The sequence below is a fragment of the Nicotiana tomentosiformis genome, chromosome 12, assembly GCF_000390325.3.
Source record: "Nicotiana tomentosiformis chromosome 12, ASM39032v3, whole genome shotgun sequence".
NCBI classification, from domain to species: Eukaryota; Viridiplantae; Streptophyta; class Magnoliopsida; order Solanales; family Solanaceae; genus Nicotiana; species Nicotiana tomentosiformis.
In genome coordinates, this window is record NC_090823.1 from 50,524,479 (window position 1) to 50,533,356 (window position 8,878).

Below are 8,878 nucleotides of genomic sequence, written 5' to 3' on the forward strand. Positions count from 1 at the left end.
ACCAGTATTCGAGGTTGATTGTAAAGAGGCCTCGGATATTGTTGAATTGTTCTAAGTTAGCACGATCGATGGTTGCCTCATTAAAATCCTTGACGAAAAACCTATTTAGGATAAAATCGGTCTAAGGGAAAAAGAGTGCAACGCGTGCTTTCATACCTAAGGCTTCGTGTTGAATGATCCATCCTTGTTCCTGATCGAACTCTTGCAAGGGTTAGTTTCGAAATATAAACAAATATGGGAGGGTCGTACCTTAGCAGTAGTATCATTTTAGGTGCGATACATTCCAATTGTATGGTAGTTGTTTGCCGTTTATAATACCAAGCTTGTAGGATCCTTTACCGATGTTTTTGAGTAACTGATACGGTCCCTCCCAGTTTGGACCCAGTTTTCCTTCATTTAGATTGCGGGTACTGAGGGTGACTTTCCTTAGCACTAAGTCCCCGATTTTAAAATGGCGAAAATTGGTTCTTCGATTATAGTATCTTTCGATCCGCTGCTTTTGGGCTGCCAATTGGACGAGAGCAGCTTCTCGTTTTTCATCCAATAATTCGAGGCTAGTATTCATAGCCTCGTGATTTGACTTTTTTGTTGTATATCGAAACCTGGCACTGGGTTCCCCGACTTCGACTGGAATCAAGGCTTCGGAGCCATATACTAAGGAGAACGGGGTTGCCCCCGTACTGGATTTTGATGTTGTTCGATATGCCCAAAGAACTTCGGATAGGATTTCTCTCCATTTTCCCTTAGCGTCGTTCAACCTTTTCTTTAGGTTTTGAATGATAGTCTTGTTCGTTGATTCTGCCTGTCCGTTCCCACTAGGATGATACGGTGTCGATAATATCCTTTTTATTTTGTGGTCTTCGAGAAATTTCGTCACTTTGCTGCCGATAAATTGTTTCCCATTGTCACACACTATTTCGGCGGGCCCAAATCGAGATACGATATAATCCCAGATGAAGTCTATAACCTCTTTCTCTCTTACTTTCTCGAACGCCTGTGCTTCAACCCATTTAGAGAAATAGTCAGTCATAAATAAATTGAACTTAGCTTTACCTGGGGCCGACGGCAGAGGGCTGGCGATATCCATTCCCCATTTCATGAATGGCCATGGGGATAGGACTGAGTGAAGTTGCTCTCCGGGCTGATTGATCATCGGTGCAAACCTTTGATATTTGTCACATTTTCGAACAAACTCCTCTGCATCTTTGTCCATATCGATCCAATAATATCCTGCTCTGATTATTTTTTGGACTAATGAATAGGCACAAGAATGATTTCCACAAGTACCCTAGTGAATCTCACGTAGGATGTAGTGGGTGTCTCCTGGACCTAAGCATACTGCCAATGGTCCATCGAATCTCCTTCGGTATAATGTTCCATCTGCAGTTAGTGTTAATCAAGCAGCTTTGGTTCGTAGGGCCCTCGAATTTTTAGGGTCCGATGGGAGCTTTTCGTTCTCCAAGTATTCAATATACTTATTCTTCCAATCCCAGGTTAATCTTGTAGAACTTATCTCGGCATGACCTTCCTCAATCAGGGATCTCTAGAGTTGAACAACAGTCCCTGAGCTGATCTCATCTTCCTCGACCGATGATCCCAAATTTGCAAGTGCATCGGCCTCACTGTTTTGTTCTCGAGGTACATGCTGCAAAGTCCATTCTTTGAAACGGTGCAAAGTTACCTATAGTTTGTCCAAATACCTCTGCATTCTATCCTCTCGAACTTCGAAGGTTTTATTTACTTGATTTAACACCAGTAAAGAGTCACACTTGGCTTCAATGACTTCTGCTCCCAAGCTTTTAGCTAGCTCGAGACCTGCAATCATGGCCTTATACTCGGCCTCGTTGTTAGTCAACCTAGTAGTTTTGATAGATTGTCTAATAGTTCTACCCATAGGCGGAATTAAAACGATGCCTAGACCGGACCCCTTCACGTTCGAAGCCCCGTCTATGAAAATGGTCGATACCCCCGATGATGTACCCGATTTCAAGAGTTCCTTTTCGACTTCGGGTACGAGGGTTGGCTTGAAATCGGCCACGAAGTCCGCTAAAATTTGAGACTTGATGGTCGTCCGGGGTTGATATTTGATATCGTACCCACTGAGTTCGACGGCCCATTTGGCCAATCGGCCTGATAGTTCGGGCTTGTGCAAAATATTACGAAGTGGGTAAGTGGTTAATACGCATATGGGGTGACATTGAAAGTATGGTCTAAACTTTCTAGAGGCGCTTATCAGTGCAAGTGCCAATTTCTCTTAAGTGTGGATATCTAGTTTCTGCTTCTCCTAAGGTTCGACTTACATAATAAACGGGAAATTACGTACCTCACTCTTCTCGAACTAGGACACCACTTACCGCGATCTCTGATACTGCCAAGTACAAGCAAAGTTTCTCGTCTTCCTTTGGAGTGTAAAGTAGTGGTGGGCTCGATAGGTATCGCTTCAATTCCTCTAACGCATGTTGGCATTTCGGGGTCCAGGCGAAATCGTTCTTCTTTTTGAGTAGAGAGAAAAACCTATGACTTCGATCTGACGACCTTGAAATGAATCGGCCTAAGGCAGCAATCCGTCCCGTTAGCCTCTGCATGGGTTTTACACTGTCCACGATGGCGATGTTTTCGATGGCCTTGATTTTATCGGGGTTGATCTCGATTCCCCGATTCGATACCATGAAGCCAAGGAACTTAGCCGAACCGACCCCGAAAGCACATTTCTCGGGGTTGAGCTTCATGTTGTATTTCCTTAAAATCTCGAATGTTTCCTGCAAATAAGCCAAATGGTCCTCTGCGCGCAGGGACTTGACTAGCATGTCATCAATATAAACTTCCATTGATTTACCTATTTGTTCCTCGAACATTTTATTTACTAGGCGTTGGTAAGTAGCTCCTGCATTTTTAGCCCGAAGGGCATCACATTATAACAATATGTTCCATACTTGGTGACAAATGAAGTTTTTTCCCGGTCTTCCGAGTTCATCTGGATTTGATTATACATGGAATAGGCATCGAGAAAAGTAAGGACCTCATGGCCAGCCGTGGCATCGATCATGCGATCGATGTTGGGCAGCAGAAAAGACTCTTTGGGGCACGCCTTATTTAAATCCTTATAATCTACACATTCTAAGTTTGTTCCCTTTTTTAGGGACTACAACTATATTGGCTAACCATTCGGGGTATTTCACCTCCCGAATGGACCCTATTTTAAGAAGTTTAGTTACCTCATCCTTTCTGAATATGTGCTTTACCTCGGACTAGGGTCTTCTCTTTTGCTTCACCGGTTTGAACCTAGGGTCCAGGCTTAGCCGATGCATCATTATATCCGGTGGGATCCCTGTTATATCTAAATGGGACCAAGCAAAATAATCTATGTTATCGATAAGAAATTGAATAAGCCTTTTCTTGAGTTTGGGGATTAATCCCGTTCCCAGGTATACCTTTCGTTCGGGCAAATGCTCGATTAGTATGACTTGCTCCAGCTCTTCAATCGTTGATTGGGTAGCGTCGGAATCATCGGGGACCACGAAGGATCGAGGGATCCTTTGATCATCATCTTCGTCAATCTTCTAATTTTCTAGTTGGGTCAAAGTTGACGTCTGTGATTGCTATTTGGCATCTCGTTCCCCTTTTGAGTCCGACCCCTTTGACAAAAGTGAGGATATCGGAATTTCTTCTTCGATGGCAAACATTTCTCTCGCGGTCGATTGTTCTCCGTACACTATTTTGACTCCCTCCGATGTTGGGAATTTAAGAACCTGGTGGAGGGTCGAAGGTAAAGCTCTCATATTGTGGATCTATGGCCTTCCAAAAAGGGCGTTGTACCTCATGTCGCCTTCGATTACATGGAACTTCGTTTCCTTGATGGTCCCGGCCACATTTATCGGCATAATTATCTTGCCTTTAGTGGTTTCGCATGCCATATTAAATTCATTTAGAACCAGGGTCGCGGGTACGACCTGGTCCTGTAGACCGAGTTGTTCTACAACCTTCGATCTAATAATGTTGGCCGAGCTACCTGGATCAATTAATACACGCTTAACTTTAGTTTTATTTATAAGTACGGATATTACCAGTGCATCGTTGTGAGGTTGCATGACTCCTTTTGCATCTTCATCATTAAAGGACAAGGCTCCTATGGGTGCGTAATCCTGAGTTTGAGGCCGCTTTTCTCTCATAATCGATGTCTTAGTGCTTTTAAGCACCGGCCCCTGAGGGGTATCGACGCCACCAATGATCATGTGGATGATGTGCTGTGGTTCTTCCTGTTCGTTTTGTTTACCGAAATCCCTGTTTTTGAAATAATTTTTGGCCATGTTGCTTAAAAATTCTCGAAGGTGCCCTTTATTGAATAATCGGGCTACATCCTCTCTTAGTTGCCTGCAATCTTCCGTTCCGTGGCCATGGGTGCCATGATATTCGCACATTTGATTGGGTTTCCTCTGAGAAGGATCGGTCTGCATGGGTCGAGGCTATGTAGTGTCTTTGATGCATCCCATAGCCGACACGATGGCGGATACATTGATGCTGAAGTAATACTCTGATAACTGTGGTGCTTCCTTAGGTCCGGTAGGCCTGTCGAACCCATTTCTGTTCATCAGCCCCCGAGACCTTTGACCTCGATCACTCCTTTTATTGCCTTGTCCAGGGTTACATCTCGATTCATTGATCCTGTGATTTCCACTATATGGTCGGTATTGGTCCCTGATCGGACCATGTTCTTGATTGACGTCCCTTCTAGCAGCGGGTTCAGAACCCAACTGATTATCTTCGACTCTAATTTTCGACTAGTACCGATTATGTACGTCGGCCCAAGTAATAGCTGGGTACTCGATCAAGTTATGCTTCAACCGTCGTGAAGCCATCGAACTTCATTCGTTCAAACTTTGAGTGAAAGCCTGAACAGCCCAATCGTCTGTGACTGGTGGCAGATCCATTCGTTCCATTTGAAAACGATATACGAACTCCCTTAGCATCTCGTCATCCTTTTGTCTTACTTTGAACAGGTCCGAATTCTTGGTCTCGACCTTTATGGCCCCGGTGTGTGCTTTTACGAAGGAATCTGCAAGCATAGCAAAAGAATCGATATAATCAGATGGTAAATTATGATACCATATCATTGCTCCTTTTGACAGGGTTTCACCGAATTTCTTCAATAATACGGATTCGATTTCATCATCCTCTAGATCGTTCCCTTTAATGGAACATGTGTAAGAGGTGACATGTTTGTTGGAGTCGGTAGTTCCGTTATATTTAGGAATCTCGGGCATGCGGAATTTCTTTGGGATCGGTTTAGGACCGCACTTGGGGGGAAAGGCTTTTGTATGAATTTTTTAGAATCTAAGCCCTTCAATATCGGTGGTGCCCCCGGGATCTGATTAACCATTTAGTTATATGTTTCAACCTTTTTGTCATTTACCTCAATCCTCCTTTCTCCCGATTCTATTCGTTTAGTCAGTTATTCGAACATCTTAGCCATTTCGGGATTAGTCCCCGACTCTTGCTCATTTGACCTTACTATAGTTGGTTCCGTTCTGTGGGCGATTTCTCGGAGTGGACTGGGCTCCGGCCTGATCAGTATCTGGGTTTGACTCTACAACTGAGCTATTGCTTCCTGTTGAGCGTGCAACATTTCGAAAATCATACGCAAGCTGACGATATTTTCTTCGACGTTATGAGTATCTCGAGCTGCAGATCGAGTGTCACCATGAACGGTATTTTCAGGTTCAGAATGTAGATTTGCCTCAATGGCCACATGCGAATTAATGTCTAATGGCACTTCGACTCGAGCTCCAATGGAGTCGACAAACAGCCTTTCAAACCTGGGCGCCAAGTTGTTATTCTCACCTTGAAGACCAGCTTCGTTGTCGATAGGTAAGGCCATTTAATTTATAGCTCGTCGTTGCTAATCCGAAATCAAAGACACTTCCGGAGACAAGCGTAAAATGGCGTGTTTTGCGGAATCGTATCAAATAACCACTGTTATCCTTAGCCCCATGGTTGGTGCCAAACTGTTTACCCGAAAAATAGATAGAGTTAAATTTTTACGTAGTTCTAAGGATATGTGGTATAAATTGACACAAATCGTAAGAATAAATAGAAATATCGAATATTGACCGTAAAGAATGAAAAATAAGTAAAATTGGAAAGAGAATGATTTATGGATTAAGCAAGATGAATCAATCTATGAAGCTAAAAGGACAACTCTTCAATATAGGAGTGTATGATATCTCTGTTACAATGTATGCAAAAACTTATTTTTTACAGAAATATAGTCATCTCTTTTATAGTGGGGAATCCTACTTTAGATATAATTAAAAATATATAGCAGGGAACCCATGATAAATCAGATTTTTTCTAATTCCCGCCGAGATTTTCTCCCTTAGTGCGGCTACAACGGCTCTTGTCTATGAGCTTGATCTTGGTCGGACTCAGTATTGGTCGGTTTTCAGTTTTAGACCTCGAAGCAGGTTTGAGATCGATGCCGACTCGGGGTTCGGTAATGACTTGGGCTCGGTATTGGTTGGCCTCTGGCCCTTAAGCTCGATTCCATCACTTCTCATCATAGTTCGATTTGGACCCGAGCTCGATAATGACTTCGAGCTCGATATTTGACATGTCCCTGAAACTTGAAGCTTGTTTGTACCTTCTTCGAATCCCATTTCGATATCATGAAGACTTTTTTCGATCTATTATATTTCGATCTCGATCAGACGTACGAAGACCGAAATCAGTTTCGACCGTACAGTTTTCTCTTTTATGTATACTGTGCTCTACATCTTTATTTAAAATATAAAGATTTACACTTGCCTAATCTTAACTTTGGAGAGACAATATTTGTACTCTTTGAAGAATGGAAAATAAATACTGTACTCTTGGGCCGATGAGTTATTCTACACTTGTACTATTTATCAACATTTACCAATGCCAGAGATTTCCAAGCCTAAAGTTAGTGGGGCACTAACTTGATAAAGAGCTTAATTAAATCCCATATATTAGCATGTTTTAGCAAAATGGTACATATAAGTAAAAGAAGATCGAAGCCCACTGGAAATTAGATAATTCTAACAAATAATACCTCGCAACATATTTTTGCCTTCAATTAATCAAATTCAATATTTGTCCCTTTACAGATTCATTCTCATATATCAGGTGGAACTTTTAGCTGTTAAATTTTTTATTATAATGCAGCTATATGCTAAACGATTTATAATTTGGTAATTTCACGTGCATTTTAAAGGGTGTTATAGCTTTAGAAATAGAAAAAGGGCCAAATATAATTATGTACTAGCAAAAATAGTTTAAAACTTTAAATTAATTCGGTTCTCTAACATGTTATACTATGGCGCTGATTTGTCCCTAAATTTGACCAAGGAATATATGGCATCTCAGGAACAAAATTTTAAATACACGATTCTAATTAAAACCCGCACCTATTTAAACTCATTCCCTGATCAACCCCTTCAACAAGCACTTTCTTTTTCAACCATGGGTTCTTTAATTTTTTTCCCCATCAAAATCCACCATTTTTATGCTAAATGAACTCAATTTTGAGGCACAACTTTCAAATAACAATTAAAACAAATTTCAATCACTAAATTGAGCAAACGATCAAGAAATAAGAGAAACCCAATTCGTCTCTTCAAATATTTTTAGAATCATAACAGTGATATTTTTAAGTTTCTTCAACAACTTGGTGTTTGTAATTACATTATAAACTCAAATTACCAACAACAAATGATTTTAACCCATAATTTTGACTTTACTTTTGGATATGGGTTTTGAAATTTCAAGGTCTAAAGCTTTTTCAATGGCGGTTCAGCTACTATACACAAATATCATCTCTCAATATTGTTTAATCTCGATTTGCAGTCCCCAATTACGAACATTTAAATAATCTTTAAGCAATTATTTTACAAGTTCAAAATTTTCTGTCACGATTTCGAACCTTCAAGACCCAACAATATAAATACCAAAATATTAAACACCGATTTAAATTTTTCATCTAAAAAATACTCCAATCAGTTTTACAAGTACGGACGACCACATCTAATTAACTAATCAGTAGAGATTTGTTTCCAACAGTGTAAATTAAGTTTAACTAAGAATTTTTGATGGACCCAAATTGGGAAGATAGAAGAAGATGGTTGTTTATTCTGATGAACAAGAAAGAGAAGGATGCAACTATTCACCCTAAAAAACGGATAACAATTGAATTTATATGTAATTTTAAGAATATGCGGATTAATTCAATACAAATGATAAAAAGCGTTAGATTAAACAGATAAATGACGTAATAAATTGTCAAACCAATTAAGGAGAATGACCCCGGACTCAGTAACAGCTTAATGAAATGCTTGTCTTTGATCCCGGGCTCACACTAATGAAGAACTGATGAACAAAAGTAAGAATTTTGAATAACAGAGAAAATAAGAATATATTGCCTTGATATGCGTGTTATAATGTGCCCTATGAATAGTAAGTCATTCCCTTTATATAGTAAAGGAGTTTTACCCTAAGTACAATTCTAAAAAAGGTAAAAATCTTCTGTTTCGCCGATCACTAATTTTCTGCCGATACGAGCCGAGATTCACGTCGTGATATCCGATTAGGCACGGACATCGCGACCTTTGTTAGTCGTGTGCAGCTGCTTGGCAATGCTCTCCGTAAACTATCTTGATCCCTCCCGGTGTGGGGAATTTTAATGCCTGGTGTAGTGTCGAGGGTACTGCCCTCATGTTGTGAATCCATGACCTTCCGAATAGAGCATTGTGTCTCATATCTCCTTCGATCACATAGAACTTCGGTTCCTAAATGGTTCCGGCGGTGTTTACCGGCAGGGGTATCTCCCATTTAGTAGTTTTGCATGCTATGTTAAATCCGTTTA